Raw genomic sequence first — 18,837 nt, forward strand, 5'->3', positions numbered from 1 at the left:
AAAAAAAAAATGTTTATACAGATTGGCAAAATTGGTTGGTAAAATTCTCAATGTTTGACATTTTAGTGTGATTCAATGGTCAACTCCCTAAAAATTGCATATAGTGGCCAAAATAAAACCGGATTTGAAAAAAAAAATCGCCAAATTCGTCACCAAGTTGGCGACCAAAAGCTTGGCGATATATCGTCAAGTTTTTTTTTACTTCAGTAGCATCCGAAGGCAACCAAAAGGGGAGGTGCACAACTAGACCCCTCTAGGAGTCTACGTACCAAATTTCAACTTTCTAGGACATACCGTTCTTGAGTTATGCAACATACATACGCACATAAGCACATACATACGGACGTCACAAGTAAACTCGTTGTAATTGCCTCGGGGTAAGGCCCCTATAGCATGGAGCCGATACATCCGCCATCTTGGATCAAAAGCCGTCTGCTGTTGATCCATTACCGTGGAGCATGCTTGTAAAACAATGTTTTTTTGGCTGTATTAAAGACATAAAAATGGATGGTTGTTCTGCAATTAATTGTACAAACAGTACAGAGAAAGGATTCGACTCGGTTAGATTCCCGAATCAGGCAGAAAGAATAATAAAGTGGATTATGAATTGCCAACGTGGTTGACTGGAAACCTGGACCTGGAGCTCGATTGTGCAAAGTGAATAATCTTTATATCACAAACTCTTAAGAATTTTTATTTTCAGTTTGGTTCAAACACTTATTTTGAACATTAGTATGAGACAGTTTCAATTCATTTCTGATTAATTTCTAATTTAATTATAAAAATCTAAGTTGCAAAGAATACAAGGTTGCCAGAAATTGGACTAGTCTATTTTCTTTCAAATTCTAATACTGTTAAAGGAATTAGAGAGTTTATGCACTCATATATCATAAGTAATAGAAGTAATAACTGATTTATTTGATTCCTAATCATAATCGAATAGTTTAAAAAAAGTTTTTGACCACGATACTAACTAGCGAAGCTGTAATAGCTGGTCAACAATCGGTTTGTTTTTCGCTCATTCTTGACAATGTTCGTTCCCTATACTTGATAAATGTTGTTTCTGCTCCTTTTTGTTTTTGAAAGAAGAACTTCTTAATCATTTTTCTATAATGGAAATGTTGACATAAAAATTCATTCTCTGTAATGAGCGGTTCTTAACTTATGGCGACGACTTTCACGTCATTTTTAAAGGGCTGCAGAAAGTTGTAAACGTAGCTTTAAAAGCTTAAAAATCAGATGATTTTTTCAACAAAAGAAAAAAAAATAGGATACTCCTTTTAGGTGTACTACTACCCCCATAGCTTTTTGAAATTTAAAAGCAAACAAGCTAGTTGAATACAAAATTAGTTATTTTGTTTTCTGTAACTTCTCTTACAGTATCCAACCTGGGGAGCGGGGGAATTTAATGTAAAAGTCCTGTGTTAACTGTGTCGTGCAATATTTTTTGTACCATATTTGAAGCCTTTTTTACTTAAGTCTTGAATTTATTAGTATAGCATTTTATTAGAAAACACTTATTTTTCAGCCTTTTTATTTTTTTTACAAACGTTGTAAATATTGACTGCAAACAATTATTCACAAATAGTACAAACTCTATGTGTGTGTGTGTGTGTGTGTGTGTGTGAAGATATTATTTTTGCATTCAAAGCACTAAATAGCTCCAAAATATAAATATTTTTGAAGTCATTTATCTTTAAAATGCAGAGTGCATATCAGGGTTTGAAATTATAGTGGTTCACGGGTCCGGGACTATCCCATTTTTTGTTAAAGAATTTAGGTCTCATAATTTTTTTAACCGGAGGATCAGGCCAATCATTTCTATTTTGGGGGGAAGGTGGGGGGGGGGGGGGGGGGACATTTTATCAGGATTTTTTTTATGTAAATCCCTTTTTGAAATAAAATTTAAAACTTATTTTCATCCATGATTTTTTGACAAACATTTGAAACCAAACTTAGGCAAAAATTAAATAAATTAATACTTTAAAAATATAATTAAAAAGATCTGAAGTAAAGGAGGTTAAGTGAAACAAATATTACTCTTTTTTTTTTTTGCATGTACACAGTTATTTTTATTTCCTGTGTACTTGTATTTTTATGTTGCGTATCTGCGTTTTTGTATTCACAAAATTAGTTCATTCCGAATTCAAATCTCATTGTGTATTTGCGAGAAGAAAAAAAAACATTGTGCGAGTGCGAAGCTGAGCTGAAAAAGGCGATAACGCGCCAAGCGTGGCAGCACGTCAGAACACCTTTTGATCCAAAATGGCGGATAAGTCGGCCTGAGTACTTATAGAGGTTCTACCTCGGGGATGGTGAAAATGGATACTTCGGGTGTCTATGCGATCTTAGGCACTTATCCACGAGCAGTCGAGTTGAAAAAAAAACTCAACATTCATTCGGGGGTGAGCAAAATGGATATGAAAGTCGATTTTTGCAAAATTTTTTTTCGCGAATACAAGACTTTCTTTTTTGAAAAGGAAATGAAGTCCAGATAACATGTTGAGCCAAATAGGGCCCAGGTACCGTAACGGCCGTGCTGAGTCGAGGAGACAAGTGCAAAGCAGGTATAAAGATGGACTGAATCCAGGTCTTTTTCCATATTGCAGAGCATGCATTTTGGCTTTCATGTATATTTATTCTGTAAAGGTGTTGCTAGACAATCATGGCCGTCGAGAGCCCAGAGTAGTAAGCCTTTGAACAGGAATTAAAATGGAGCGAGCATGTCCAAACATTGGCTTAGCAAATGCTGACCCAAAGACCCCGAGTCACGTGACTCAACAACGACAAATGACTGGCACGTTTTGCCGGAAACAAGCCAAAGAAAGCAGATTCCTTCCACAATGCTTTGCTTTAAAATCTATCACGTGACATGGGGTCTCGTTTTCATAAGGGAAAGACTTCACTCCTTCTATTTTATCTCTTCTCAAAGTAGTAATCCTTATGTTTTTATGAGTACTGGACTGTGATGAGTAGTTAATTCTATTTCCAAGGATCACTCACGGCTTAAGCAGTTTTCTGGACACAAACATGACAAAAAAACGTAACGAAAATCGCATTTTCAATTGAAATTACCCCTAAAGTTATGAGTGAGCCACCTTATTGTTTATGCTGGAATGTCCCAAGTATTAAGTAGTATCCACATTTAAAAAAATTGTCATGGGTCAGGCATTGCTTTTGAAAAAAAAAAAAAAAAACGATAATTTACTTTGCACCATACATACACGACCTTGAACTTTGACCTCTGCTCAGGAGCAAACAAAACAGGTTTCAAAAAAAGAAGCTTAACACGTTGAGCGCCATGTCAGCCATCGGTGGCTGACACTACTTTCCGTTTAGGCCGCATCACCCATCGGTGGCTGACATCGTGTAACATGAGAACTATAAAATTTTACACTATTTTACGGAATTACAGAAAATTTATTTAAAATTTACTTAATTTGGTATCATTACAGGATTAATGGGATTCATTGTAACATGGCAAACATAAAAATGGTTTTCCTTCACAAGTATCACAAAATGTTACAACACGCTTGGTCTTTCTCCTTGCCATCACTCTACCATCTTTTCTTACTTTTTTGTCATAACATAATTTACAGTACTTTCGAACTTCAGAGACTTTTCCCGATTTTCTTTCGAGTTTGTGTTTTTTTTCCGGATCTTCTTGCAATTCTGCTCGGTGGAATGTTTTTTTTGTCACAACTTGTAAGATGGACTGCTAATTTTTTCCGAAATTCGGTAATGCTAATTTTCTGCTTCGTAATATTTTTATATAGAATGTAACTATTTACAACCGTAGTATTTAATAACAATTCGAAAGCTAGTTTTCTATACCATTTTAGGGACTTGCGTAATGGATTGTTGTAGGCGTTCATTTGGTTCCTTTGCTATTATTTCTCCTCGTTTTAATTTTGGTGAAAGCACTTGATGCGAATTTCCTCTTCGATTTGTACATAATGTTCCCACTAAATGGGTGTTTTTACTAATTAATTTTTCGGCCAATTCTAAACTTGTGTACCAGTTGTCCGTATAGAGCGTGTGCCCCTTATCAAACAAATCTTCACAAAGAGACATTACAATATTAGTGTGCATAGTTTTTTCTTTTTCTAAAGTTTTCCCTGTGTATACGCGGAGAGCATAGGTGTATCCCAATCCACAGCACAACTTAAATATTTTAATTCCATATTTATGGCGCTTTTGTTTTAAATACTGCCTAAATACAATGCGGCCACGAAATGGAATCAAGGATTCGTCAAGACATATGTCCTCGGTCGGATTGTAATATTTTTTGTAATTGGTCTCCAAAATGTCTATAATTGGTTGTATTTTATATAAACGATTGGAACCATTATCTTTTTCGTTGTCTACAAAATGTAGCATTCTTAGTAATAATTCAAATCGGTTCCTTGACATGACCGCTTTTGCAAACGTTTGCAAATAGGCAGGATCATTAGACCAATAATGATGTATGGCCGGCAATTTTACTAATCCCATCCATAGGATGAGTCCAAAAAATCTCTTTATTTCAGACGTACTTGTTTCTGTCCACTTTGCCAAGCGCTGCGTGCATCCAGCTTCTGTTTTCTGTGCTGCATATAAATTTGTTTGTTCGGCAATTTGCTCGATCAGTTCATCCGGCACAAATAATTGATAGCTGGTTTCTACGGCTATATCTGATCCTATATGCTCCCTTACAAACCCCGAAGGATGTGTAAATGGCACAATCTTTGGCCGATTGCCCCTCGGTTCATGCCATTCTTCAACAATCTCCTCCTCCTCGTCAGAGGATAAAAATACATCCATTCTAGGCCGTTTTCTAGCAAAAATAATTTCACTGCTGCTGTCGCTTTCACACTCTCGGACTGACATTTTGACGCTCAGGGCTAAAGAAAATTTTTGTCTGCACGGAGCCAAAAACTGTAATGAACTGATTTATCGCAAAGGGAACACCGGCCACGCATCCATTTCGGAGAAATCTTATATGGGCGGGCCAAGCGGTAAGGAAAACAAAACAGACTTGGTGCGTAACGTGTTGAATCAATGACTATAGGTATCACGTTCCAAACGTACACTATGTTCTACTGCGATCGGAAACACCGGTCCTTCAATACCAGCTCTTCAATCGAAGCGGCGCGCGTGGCCTGAACGGGATTGTCTTAGAAATGCGCGTAGCGCTCAACGTGTTAACTTTTTCTTATCATAGTACTACTAACACATTCTGATTCTTTTACGAACATTGAAGAGATCAACTCTTATAAGTTGTCCAACATTTAAAAAAAAAAAAGTAAAAAAAAAAAAAAGACTTATGGTTAAGGGAGAACTTTGCCCATTCGACAATCGTCGATATCAGAAATGTCATCTGCAACATGCCTTTTCTTTTATTTAATCGGTAGTTACTTCCTTCATTAAAACCTTTGCATGACTCTTGAGCTGACTTTCATAGGAAACGAATATTCAGCACCAGTTCCTGAATTCGGTTTAATTTCCGAACCCCATGTTCCATCTGCAAGGTATATGAGTTGGTAAATAAAGGGAAACATACTCATAACACAAATTATCAGAAAGAAGCTTTCAAAGCCGAATTAATTTGAATGCGTCCGATTATTTTCTAATCCCATCAGATGATGATAGACATCTAAATATATTTTTAAAGTAGCATCGAAAGTGCATATTGAAACTTTTTTTGACGAAAAGTTTATTTTTCCCCGTGCCCCCAGTATCGAGACATAAGTTTTTAAAGTCGACCAACATTTGAACAGAAGTACTTAATTCAATGACTTGGCGAGAAACTGAACCTACGATTTCATCGTATGCATATTTCAGTACATCCGTCTTCAACGCATGTGAAAGATTTCTTCTGCAATTTACCGAAACTGGCTAAATTTATCTAGTCTTCTTGAAACTTCGACAGACTTTTGAGACCTCACATTGTAAAATCATTCATTCACTAGAATCCAAATTTTTCAACCTTTTACATCAATCACGTCAGATTTTCGTGTAAAATCCCTTCACATGTACAAGAATTTCACCGCAATAATTGACAAGAATTTCACCACAATCTTTCATAAATCTATTTTTAAAACGAAAAGCACTGTTTAATTTACGCCACTTGCTAAATATACAAATCCAAAAGTGACGACCAGCAACAAACCCTGTGCCCAGCTAGGCAGGTCCTAGACATAGTATCTATCCCAAATGAAAATCAAGAACCCTCTTAAAAATATTCTTTTCTATTTCAAGTGACAACTGTGTAATTCCTCCGTAATAGCTGCATCACTTGGTGCATTAGCACCGACCAAAGGCTCCAAATAACCTAAATTCATGTTTCATTGCATGCACTTTTGAAGAACACTAATTCTACTTCTAAGTAATGCAATTAAATTTTGAAAAATTTCAAAATCAGTTTTTTCTTTTTTTTGACTCAATGACGGACATGTCTTTGAGGAAGAATTATTTTTTGGCCTTCAGAAAAAAATGCCTGCATTCAAAAAATTTAATTGCTATTTATTTTAAACAATAAGAGTATGTAACACTATATGACTTTATATGATTTTAATAAGTAAAAAAAAACGGATAAATTGTCTTTTTTATGAGCAACTGTTATAATGGACGTATCGGGTATAAATATTTGAGTTTAAGTTAATAGTTGAGCTTCTATTAATTTATTAAGTTGCATGAATTCATTGCAGCTTATTGCAGGTATAGGTTTTAATTCTGTTTGCATTGTTTCCGATTTACCTGTTTTACAGTTCAGTTTTGTCATATTTTATGCAGTACTTGTCTTTGGTCTTGCAATGTACTGAATGATTTGCAGTATACCATGAATTCCAATCCTCTTTCCTTCAAGTTTATCCACTGCTGCAAAAACTTAAAATTTAGGAATAAAGATGATTGCTATCTTCTTGCATACAACATGTGACAAAATTTCTGACGTCATTTCCATATGGCTACGTGCTTTTGCAACCTAAACAAAGGTCTTTTAGTTGACCGCTTCCATTCACCGGTCTTTTGCCACGAAAAGTGGGAATAAAATGCCAGGAAGCTCTTACTTCTTCCATGAAGTGCACATTGCATAAATCGAATTCCTGTTTAAAGTTTTGTCTGGCTTCATCTGAGAAATATCAGTTATACGAACAGATGTATACGAGGGCACGATATCTTTGGAACAACCTTTTGAAGGAAATTTTGTACAGCGTATTTATCAGGCTGTATGCAGTCGGGGAATATTGCATATGGTTTCATTAGGTTTTTATGTCTGATTGCGACTGCAGAAATTGTAATCTTGTCATTTGACCATTAGGCACTTTCGCTTCATCCTGGTATGCACTTGTATACTTCTCTGAAAAGTAAGTTTGAACCAAAGCTCTTGTGGAATCCTTTCCAATTTGATCTTTTGACTTGGTGGAGTACTCACCTTGTTTATCTTTAATGTAAAAGTGGAACAAGAACTTCGGGAATAACGTTTTGGGACAACAATGCCATTTTCTGATGTGCCTTCGTGCCGTACTTTGCTAATACGATTGTTAACTTCAGTTTTCTCCAATTGATACCATTTAATTTTCTCATAGATTTTAACTTCATACAGAATGATGTATGGAACACCGGAGTCTTCAGGCAGTTTCGTAGCAGATTCACAAACCCCGCTGAAAAGTGAGTGAATCTGCAGATGCTAGGACAAGTATTAGTCAGGCATTCATCATTTCGAATGTCGCACTTTAACTTCTCTACAACGTCTCCTGATTTCTCGGGGGTGCAATTTTAGAATATTGCATTTAAAACAAAGTCAACATTTGCATTTATCAGACATGCACAGAGTATGTCAACTACAGTTTGAGGCATACAGACCATGTTAAGTGGGATACCTCACGTACATCCGTTACTGATGGGGAAAATGCTACGTCCGTAATGGGATAAAAAATTCTTTAACGTAAAAATTGTAGTAACCTATCATTAAAAAAAACATCTGTTGGAAGTTAATGAAGTTAGAAAATTGAGTGGAAGAATTAAATCCAATGAGAAAGTTTTACAGGAAGTTAAAAAATAACTAATTTAAGTAACAGATGCATCAAAATTAAATGATTACTGGGAAATTGATCAAAATTATTTTTCCATCAATGCGTGAAGATATTTTGTATCCTCTTCTTAAGTTCATTTAAACCTTGTGATAATGCAAAATCTATCGATAATTGCGCGAACCTAATATTTATTTCTATCGTTATAATAAAGTAAAGTTTTAAGATTAATCTGTGAGACATTCATTTTCATGAAGAAATGAGCCGCTGACATTGACTCTCCGCAGAAGTCTCAAGACAAAAAAAAAAGTTTAATTGAAGCACCCCTCATAAGTAATCATTGGAACATCTAAAAGTAGAAAATCTAGCTGATTTTATTAGTGAATAAGTTTCTGCAGGTGAGTCGATTATTAGCAGTTCGTTAAATTCCTTGACGAGAAACCGGTATTTTAATTGCCAAGAGAAAACATGAAAAATCAAAGTAAACGAACGACGGAATACTTGAAAAAAGTTACTAACCGATAAAATCATTTAGTTTTTCTATTTCAGTTGGTCCAGTGTTGAGTTATAAAGGACACCGCAATGAAACTATTTTTTATTTTCAGACGTACGCGAATAGTTGCTATCAACGGCTCATTTGCTCATGAAAATTAATCAAAATCTCCCTCGTAATATGTTGCTTTATTATGTAGTAACTTAGAAATATATATTAATTGCTAGTCAAATTCAACTTCGAAATATGCTTTCTCTCTCTCTCTCTTTTGTATCAAAATGGCCTTATTGTACCCTTTAAAAAATAAATGGTACGTAATGGAAACTTTCATGCTTTGAATTTGATCTCAGCACACTAAAAGTGCACCAAAAACAATCAAAGTTAGAAAGTAACATTTTCATCTCCAACTAGGGTAATGTATGCACCTTTTTTTTTTTTCAAAACTTTCGTCAGACAAAGACTTCAGTCCGATAACATTGGTATCAGGACAATTAATCTGTTCAGAAACATGTTTTACTATGCCGCTTTTGATTGTTACTAATTTAGACTTTTTCATTACCCTATCGTGTGGTTTCCTGATTCGAACTACAGATTATTTTGGTTAATAATCTACAATTAAGAATGAAATCAATTTGTTGTATAGCAATTTTCAGAAAATAAAATGATTATAATCTAATACTTTAAAATCAATTACAGATTTTTATACTAATGATTCAAAACACGTGATAGGACAAAATTAGATAACTACACTTGAGCTGAGTAACCTACACAAAAACCCGAAGTTAAAAGTGGAATTGCTACTATAACTAATTTTTTCTGCGTAAGTTACTGCTTATAAAAAATCACTTCTGTAAGTTGTTTGGTACCAATGACTTCAATAATGACCCAAACATTCTCAAAGAACTACTAAACTTTGTTTTTATCGAAAACAAAAGATTTAAAAATAAAATCAGAACCAAGATTTGACACCATGGACGACTCTTCGCGGTACCAATCGACGGTCGATTTCTACAGCAGATCAGGGTTCCACCGCACCCACGTTGGGAACCCTGGAACACTCGAACCACGTCTGAAATGCATAACTGAAGAATAATGAATACTTTATAATTACTAACTTATTGAGAAAGAAAATGAAAATTTTCTTTTCAAGCAGATTCTTGTTAACTGTACTTTTATAAAAATATGGCTCAACTCCAGATGGACAATAATTTTGACAGATTACTTGAATCACTACCGTTATAGGTTGCTACCATTTTTTCGACGTATATTTAGGGAAACAAGTAGTTGCCCATTCAACCTCATATCCCATTTATTGTCACTCTCCCCTTATACGTTGAATATATGATTTATTTTTCAATTAAGCGTTATATTTTTTTTATGGATCGGATAAATAAAAATCTTAGTCAATGACAAATTTTTAAAATAACAAAGACAAAACTGATTAAATGATGTATGAACCGAAAAGTTGAAACTTCAGTGTGTTCATCCTAAGTTACTAGTAGATCTCATTAAATGTCTCCGAAAATAAATTATGCACAATTGAATTTATCTTGTTCATTTTCATAGTTGTCAACTCCTGAGCAGTTAAAAATTTTTTTCTTAGGAAATTTAAACTTAGAATTAAATACTGTTCATGTATTAACTGAAAAGAAAACATATTAAAAAAATAAAGGAATACTAAATTGATAAAGAGCCGTACTAAATGTAAAAATAATACCAACGGCTGATTCTTACTTCATAAATCAATTTTTTATCCCAACAGTTTTTCCATTAGCCTTTATTTGGGTTTGATTGATCCAATTATTGCTTCCGTAGAAATATGTAATGGCATAGGGATTGAATGGAATTCGTTGGGGTATAGTGTTGCTGTGATACGTTGGCTATGACCTAGACAATCTCTCTCTCCTATTGCTTTTAACTCTTTTAGGGGAGTTCAGTGTAAACGGAACATGGCACTGGAACGGATTGGAGTCGAATACTTTTGCAAAATCACAACGAAAGTGACCCATCTCAACTCGGTGCCAATTAAAATTCCCTCTTACTCCCTGAAAGAAGTAAACATTGTCAAGGTTATAGCTCAACTTATCAGAACTGAACACTAGAATCGGAAACCGAAGTTCATTGTTTCAACTGTAACTTCTTCCCTTTCTTTTGGATAAATTGAGACATAAAATTTTGTGCATTGTGTCCAACTCCGACAGTAGCTCCGAATGAAAAATTAGACCTCAAACCGGTTTGTTAGCGAATGAAATCGGTTTACATTAACCCCATGGAAACAAAAGGGTTTCTTTCCCCTTGAGGTTGATGTGATTAATAATCGCAATATATACAATCAGTTAAGAAATGTATATAAAGTCCTGCACTAATCATACTCAATCTGCTTCCCATAGTTCAACCCAAATATAATCCAAAATCCTTTTAAAAGAAAAATCACGCGAAAAGCTAATATATTTACAAAATATGTGAAATACACACAAGTGTAATTCACATCACGATTGAAATCTTTCAAAAAAATGTAACATGAAAAACTAAGTTGTTTCCATTTACTTTAGAGTACAGCATGTATGAGAGTAAATGGAAGCTCCTAAATGGCTCATTGAAAATATCTGGGAAGGTGAAATTCATAACTAAATGTGTTTTGTTATCATCTGCTCGATATATTAAAACTAATTGAAACCAGTTACTTTACATTTGAGCAAAACATAAGGTCGTTTGATATCAAAAAAACAATTTCTTTTTCAGTGTCGTTTTCAAACCATGATGATGGCTACACGAGAAGTTTGGAAGTTGGAGGAACTGTTAGAACGTCTTCTTTATGTTACTTAATCTTCTCTGATCAATAGTCTAGTTTCAGAAATCACCACCAAATATGGTAAGTTTCTTTGCCATTTGCCCTATGTTTCATTTTTCTCATACTTACCCTATACCAACGCATTCAGAGTTTTCAAAGAAGCCCGTTTAGCATGGTCTCATTTTTGTAGGACTAATAAATCGAGCAATCAGCTCGAAAGGTGTCAAAACCGCAAATTTCTTGGTGAAAACTTACTTGCTGAATCAAAAGTAAACCAATATTTTTTTTTTTTAATTAAAACACGCTTTTATTAGCTTCACTTGTATGTTTGTGAGTGACTCTCCTTTCGACTAAGAGCTAGTGGCTGATTACTGTTAGTACATTCCACCACTTTATGAACGGTCTAAGGCGCGGGTCTTCGCTGACGTCCACTTCCGGGAATCTTTGGGCATGCGTTCCAATCCCGTCTACTCCGAAATTAAATTTATAATCTTGCAACTCAATTTTCACCACTTTTTGTGATCGGATTCTTTTAAAACTTGGAATGCAACCTCAGACCCGATGATAATGCAATATTCTATAATCAAATTAATTAATCAGCAATAAGTTATTGGTTCATTCTAATTAACACGCTATTATTAGCTTAACTTGTATGTTTGTGGGTCCACTTGTTATCCATGCAAAAATGTAAATAGGCAGCCCCCCACCCTTTTTTTTCTATTACAGTAAAATTAGGGGTTTGGTCAATTACTTTATATACTTGCCATCCACATGTTATTTTTAACTTTACTTCATTTTGCTACCAAATTGTACTTTTTTAGTTTTCTAAACTATTATTTTTATACATAGGACGGAATTTGTTCCGGGCTACTAAGTAAATTAAGTCCAGAGGTAAGGATTGTTTTTAGTACAGAATCAGAAGCTGCCAGATACAGAAAATGATTACTTCATATGACCAGCTGAATCGCCAATTACAGTCGAACCTCCATATATCGAACTTCCACATACCAAAATTTTCCATGTATCGAAATCACAGCAAATTTCTGTGTTCATTACATAAAAAAATTGTTTCTATATATCGAAAAATCTCTATATATCAAGAATTTTTTCGAGACATTCGTAGATTTTTTTTTCCACTTCAGACTGTTTGTCTAATGAAAATTAAGGGAGAAAATTATGTTCACTAAAGGTTGTTACGAAACTCATAAAGAATCTGAGGTTGAGGGGTGTGTAGATAGGTCGTTGTTCCGTTCTGGAGTTCATTAACTTCCCTGAAGTTTATTTCAAATCTAAGTTGAAACCAGTAACACTGTGAAATCAGTTCCAAGTTACCCCTTTTGTCTGTTGATTATCATTCCCAATCTTTTTAGCTTCAGTAAAAATCATTCATGTTAAGTAGATTGATTTTTTACTTTTCTCTTGATTACACTGTCAAAACGCAATCCCCCTAATGTTGCGAATCAAGTTAATAGCCGAATGATGAAGATTTATGACAGCGCAAAAATGTAATTTCTGTTATTTTTTTATTTTTCAACTTTCATTTAATCCAATGCTCGTATAAATTAGAAATTGAGTTTTATACACGAAAATTAGCTTTAATTCTAAAGGTTTTAGGGGTTAAAGGTTATGGGACCACAGTATGTTTTAGACTGTTGTGGCGAGCAGATCTAAGGGCAGGGTGCCATGTTTTTGGTAAATTGAAATTCTCCTCATTTCTGTTGAAATTAAAGGGGTGTTTGAAAATTTCTATCTATAAACTCTATCTACTATTTCTTTCTATCTAAATTGAGCCATGAGTCCAACTTCAATCCCAGGTCGAAACATTAAAATTCGTTTTTAAAATATTATGGTTAGTGAAAGTCCTGTAATGACTTCTTCTTAGTTGGACGACGGGAAGGGAAGAGTGGAGCATGAAGTGCAGCTCCTTGTGGTGGATGCTCGGTTGTTAATGCAATAAAATATATTTGCATTTCCGAATAAAACTTATTTGACTATAAAAGGAGAAATATTGCGATGTACGAAAAAATGGTAAATTTCACGAAAATGTACGGCTTATTCTCGAGCTAAAAACTAAAGGAATTTAGTCTTTATCTTTACTAATAATAAAGCTGACAGTCTCTCTGTCTGGATCTCTCTCTGTCCAGACCTCTGTGACGCGCGTAGCGCTTAGACCGTTCGTCCGATTTTCATGAAATTTGGTACGGAATTAGTTCGTAGCATGGGGGTGTGCACCTCAAAGCGATTTTTCAAAAATTCGATTTTGTTCCTTTTCTATTCCAATTTTAAGATCATTTTCCCCAGCAAAATTATCATAAGATGGACGAGTATATTACCGAGATATCATAACGAGGAATCGTAACATGGGCAAGCCACGAGGCGAGAAATTAATTCATCATACATTATTTGTAAATATACAGGCGAACCAAAAGACCTTTTAATTTTCTACTACGGGCAAAGCCGTGCGTTTGCCACTAGTCTATACATATAATAAAATAAGATGTTTGTGTGTGTGTGTGTGTGTGTGGCGCGCATCCCGGGAAAACGGTAAGGCCTAGAAAGATGAAATTTGGTGTACAGGTGCAGTTTTTGCTGAAGATGTGCACCTCGGGCTTCGGTTTTTGATATTTTAATTAGAAAAAAAGTTATTTAATGTTTTATATGATTTTTAGCACTTTTTAGTACTTTTAACCTGGCAGTCTCCGAACCAATCGCGCTAGACAAATATTTTTTGTACTATAGTGTCGGAAGTTGAATTTTAAATATGATGAACAAAGAAATTTTGAAGATGGAGCAAATTTTTGTATTTTTTATGAATTTTTGAAAACACTTGAAAATTTGAAAATTTTGCATTCTTTTCTGGTTTTAATTTTTTTCTAAACGCATCGCGTAAAAAATATAATAGCCTCTTTTCTACAATTTTTCCATGTAGTAGTCAGAACATTTCATCCTTTACAGAAAAAAAAGTTTTCAAAAATATTTAAAAGGTTTTTTTTTATAACTTTTTAAAGACAGAACGAAGATATGAGCTATCGCTTCACCGAAGATCTGCTGTCCGCTGACGTAACGCACCCACGTGATCTGTCTAAAGTAACTTTCTTTTTTCTTTTCTTCATTTGAATAAAATTCATTCGCTTTTTTTTCTTTCCATTTATTTCATTTTTTTCTCCCCCCCCCCCACCCACCGGACGTTTTGCTAAACATTCGATTTCGGTTAATCAGACGGACCACATCGAGACGAGATCATTTTGACCCCAGTAACTTTTTTTTTTCATTTCAATAAAAGCAATGATTTTTTTATACTTTTGCAAACTCCGGGGGTATCACAGAGACACCAATTTTTTGTGCTATTTTAATAAATAAGTAAGCGCGCTTTTTTGCATGATTTTCTTTTTGTTAGGGAAGAAGATTGGAGGTTAGATCAAAATTAATAGAGAAAGATGAGAAAATTTAGAGATAGATCGAATCGGTAGATAAATAGACATTGAGTGCACAAAAAATGTTTTTTTTTTTCGAATTAATACTTTTTTTCTTTGAAAAAAAGATTGTTAATTACAATCAGAGGTAAATTTGCATGGATCTAGAGAAGGATAAATCTACAGGTCGATGTACAGTGAGAGATAGTGAGACCCGTTATTTAAAGAACAACAACTGGGGGGGGGGGGTCATAGCCCCCCCCCCCCCCGCCGCTACGATTTGAAAACATAATGCTTTCACATAAAAAAGGATGCAATTTTTGTTTCTTTCCGACTTCTTGGCGTAAAATGGTGAATGACAAATAAACCAAACAGCTGTCGAAGGTGGCTGCTTATATATAAATAAAGAAAGATTGTTAATTACTGTCAGAGGTAGATACGCATAGATCGTATAGATAGATAGACAAATGTAGAGGTCGATATACTAGATGGACGGCAAGAAAGAGACATGCCTGTCATTTAAGGAACTTGAACAGGGTGTCAGTGCCCCCCCCCACACACACCATGACTTTGAAAAAAGAATGCTTTCACGTAAAAGAAGTGTTTTTTGTTATTTTGCGACAAAATTTGCATGAAGAGCGGGCCGTTTGAGTCTCCCCTCCCCTTCCTTTAAAAATATTCCAAAAGACGGAACTATAGATAGATTTAGAAAATATTTTATTTAAATTAATAATGATATAGATATATATTAATACCGCCAAGAAATTTATTTAAGCAGCCGCCGAAGGCCGCAATATTGGCGTAAAAAGGCGAATGAGAACATTGATAGAAAGAGAAAGAGATTGATTAATACCGTAGCTAAATCGTCTAAGCAGCCGCCGAAGGCGGCAACACTGGTGTGAAAAGACGAATGGCGTTAAAAGGCGGACCAGCTGGTCGCCGCAGGCGGCTAGTTAATAATAAAGACATGCGAAAAGAGTGTTAAAGGGAGCATTCGAATGGTATCAGATTTTAAATATTTGCATTTTCGCAAAAATATTTGGAAATTTACTATTTTTTACCTTTTTTTTTTCAAACTTTGAAACTTGTTTCCCGGTAGTTAAATCTTTAGATTTTTCAAAAATAACACCAGAACCGAATTTTTCGGATGCAGATACATTTTATCACAAATGCACAAGCCAATGTTTAAATAAAACATTAAGACACACCCTAGTAATAGGGTGATAAAAATAAGAGTGTCTTGAAAAACAATTACAAGTCCCATGAGTATGTAAACTGAGTGCAAAGTAACAAATCTTCAAGTAGTGGAGATCACCCTTTTTCTGCCAGAAGGTCATATATCATATTTAAATCATTCCCGCTGGCCACAACACGTAATAAATTTCAAAATATTTCTTTCATTTCCAAATAACATGGAAAGATCAATGTAGCATCAATTTTTGAAAATTGTCTGCATTATTGTATGATTTTATCTTCGACGGTATTTTTTGTCTGACTGGAATAAACTACATGTGCAATGACATCCTTAAGATATTACCAGATGGGCGAAGCTAAACGCAGAGAAAATATTTCAACTTTTCACTTCGCCCCGCTATTTCACTTTGCCCCACATTCCTCTACATTCTTCTTCGTGACTTACGCAACTTGCAAAGAAATTCTACTGTGTTTTCTAGTTAGTTTTTATAAACATAGATGGTTGATCTGCAAAACATGTTTCTTCGCTGGATGTTCAATCATATCATTTTAGATTCCTTATTTTTCTTTTCATCTCCGAAGTTTTCTAAATTGATATAGCAAAAAATATTTTTAAATTTGAGACCCCCGCACTTCGTAATAATGTACTATAAGTTCGAGTTTTCTAAATAAAACACTTGATCCTTTTAAACCAAAAGTAGTAGGTAGGGTTCATTTCTAGCTTTATTTATTGAACATAGATGGCAGCACTACAATATATAGTTCCTCTGTTGAAGCGTTTTCTTGATACGCGTCTTATATTGAACTATATATTGTCAATAAATATTATTAATATCGAAATACATAGTGTTATGTTTTTTAGAATGTATCGAGTGAATCCTTGGTTGAAGTATTATTTACATTAAAAGTTTAGATTCTGATCTCTAAATACCAGCTTTTAATTAATTTATTAATGCTTATCGTTTTCCTTATCTTTTTACTTTCTTTTGTGTCTAATATATAGAAGAAAGTATTGGATTCGTGCAAATTTTCGAATTTTGACGGATTTGAACGTTTTGAGGTGTGCTGAGTCCATTTCGAATATTTTTGGAAAATGTGTGTCTGTCTGTGTGTATGTGTATGTGTGTGTGTATGTGTGTCACGTCTGTGTGTGACCAGTTTTTTGTGGCCACTCTACAGCAAAAACTACCGCATGAAATCGAACGAAATTTGGTACACATATGTGCCCTTATGTGAACTTGTGCACATTGGTTTTTGGCACGAATTCCTCCAAGGGGGGGGGTGGAGCAATGGGATGTTTTTTGAGTTTTGCGTGACTGCTATTCCCCGGGAAGTAACTGGCGGAATCAGACAAAATTTGGTCCATATGTTGTCCCTAACAGGTACAGATCCTGATTCAATTTTGGTGTCAATAGCTCAAACGGGGGTTGAGCTATAGAACGTTTTTTGCCGTCAATTGTGACTGCTGTATCTCAATAAATAATGAACGTAATCAAACAAAAAATATCGACAAGTAGCCCTTAGAGGGTATAAGAAATGATTCTATTTTGGTGTCAACAGCTGAAAAGGGGGTGGCGCAATCGAACGTTCTTTTTTTTTCCATTGTGAGTGCCATATCTCAAGAAGTAATGCTACGTTCTGGATGAAATTTGGAATAAATATGAATCCATATGTAAACAGGCGTTGGTTTAATTTTGGCGCAAATCGCTCCATGGGGGCCTGATTTTTTTTTTTTTTATTTGTGTGAATAAAAATAGCTTTTTAATTGCAACAATAAGAAAGATAAATCGTAACAGACTGTCGTCTGCGTTCAGCTCGTGCTTTTAATTGCATAAAAATAATCGGAAATATTATCTCAATGATTTAAAATTTTTAACTGTTGCCATCTTGTGTTTGTTAACAGATAAATGTTTGTAATTATTTTAAGCAAGGCTTTTAAAATAATTCTCAATTTTCATTCTTTGCTTTGCTTTTGAGATAAATCGGGAATTGGGGTCGTCGTAAAGTTTTGGCGTGTGTAATTTTCTTTTTGGTGGGAATATTGCTTCCTCGTCAAGCATAGAGAGGGATCAGAATTATAAAGATATAGAAGAAAGTTTCGTGATGGCCACAACATACTAGTTAATTTTATCAGAACTTGAGCTGCAATAAGAAATTAAGATTGCTTACTGTTTACCCTTTTATCGTTTCGATCCCCTTTCATAAAAAAAAAGGACGATTTAAAGAAGCTTAGTGAAACATATTGTTTGAGAGTTAAAAATTATGCAATTAAGAAAATAAATAAATAAATGGAATTTTTCTCTTGGCTATGTTTTTATCTCAGTTTACTTATTTTGCAAGCAATCAGGCTTTTCACATCCCATTTGTATATTTTTTCTCCTTTTTGCGCAACAAAAGAAAAACGCTGGAGAGACAATAACAGAGTTTCGTGCACAACAGAAAAACACAATTTGTTTTTGTGTACATTTTATAGCAGCTAAGAGAAAGCGCTCTTCTTATTTACTGAGGGTTTTTAAGTCAGTAGGTCAGCATCGCATTCAGTTGAATAGTTTGAAACTTTTGGTTTCTCCAATAAAAGTCAAGACGGGTTCAGCCGTGCAAGGCCCGACTAACTGAACTGACCCCCCCACCCACTGACCCCACTGACTTGTGTTTGTGTGCAGGCATGAATGTGCAGGCATGTATACAAAATTTAACTTTTTGTACAGGCCCTGGGTCCCTTAACTTTATGTTCAGTGAAATAATCTCCATTAAGTAGTTTGACATTACTATGGCCAATATTCACCGAGATATGAAACGCAGCGTATTGTGATTTATACCACTTTACACTCGCCGTCATTAACACCTTTTGGGGGAAAATATAGCATTTAACAAGGATTTAAAATTATATCTGTGCATAAAGTGCTCTTTTGAAATTGAGTGCGGTTTAGTAGT

The 18,837-nt window shown here is 34.7% G+C and overlaps 1 long non-coding RNA gene across 1 annotated transcript in view; it reads left to right on the plus strand.

Moving 5' to 3' along the window:
* The window catches only part of LOC129233724 (uncharacterized), a 53,490-nt gene extending 42,113 nt beyond the window's left edge, over positions 1 to 11,377 (plus strand). The window contains exon 4 of the long non-coding RNA XR_008581479.1: positions 11,248 to 11,377. This is a non-coding gene — a long non-coding RNA (uncharacterized LOC129233724). The remainder of the gene's footprint in view (positions 1 to 11,247) is intronic.
* The last annotated feature ends 7,460 nt before the right edge of the window (positions 11,378 to 18,837 follow it).

The sequence above is a fragment of the Uloborus diversus genome, unplaced genomic scaffold (assembly GCF_026930045.1).
Source record: "Uloborus diversus isolate 005 unplaced genomic scaffold, Udiv.v.3.1 scaffold_66, whole genome shotgun sequence".
NCBI lineage: Eukaryota > Metazoa > Arthropoda > Arachnida > Araneae > Uloboridae > Uloborus > Uloborus diversus.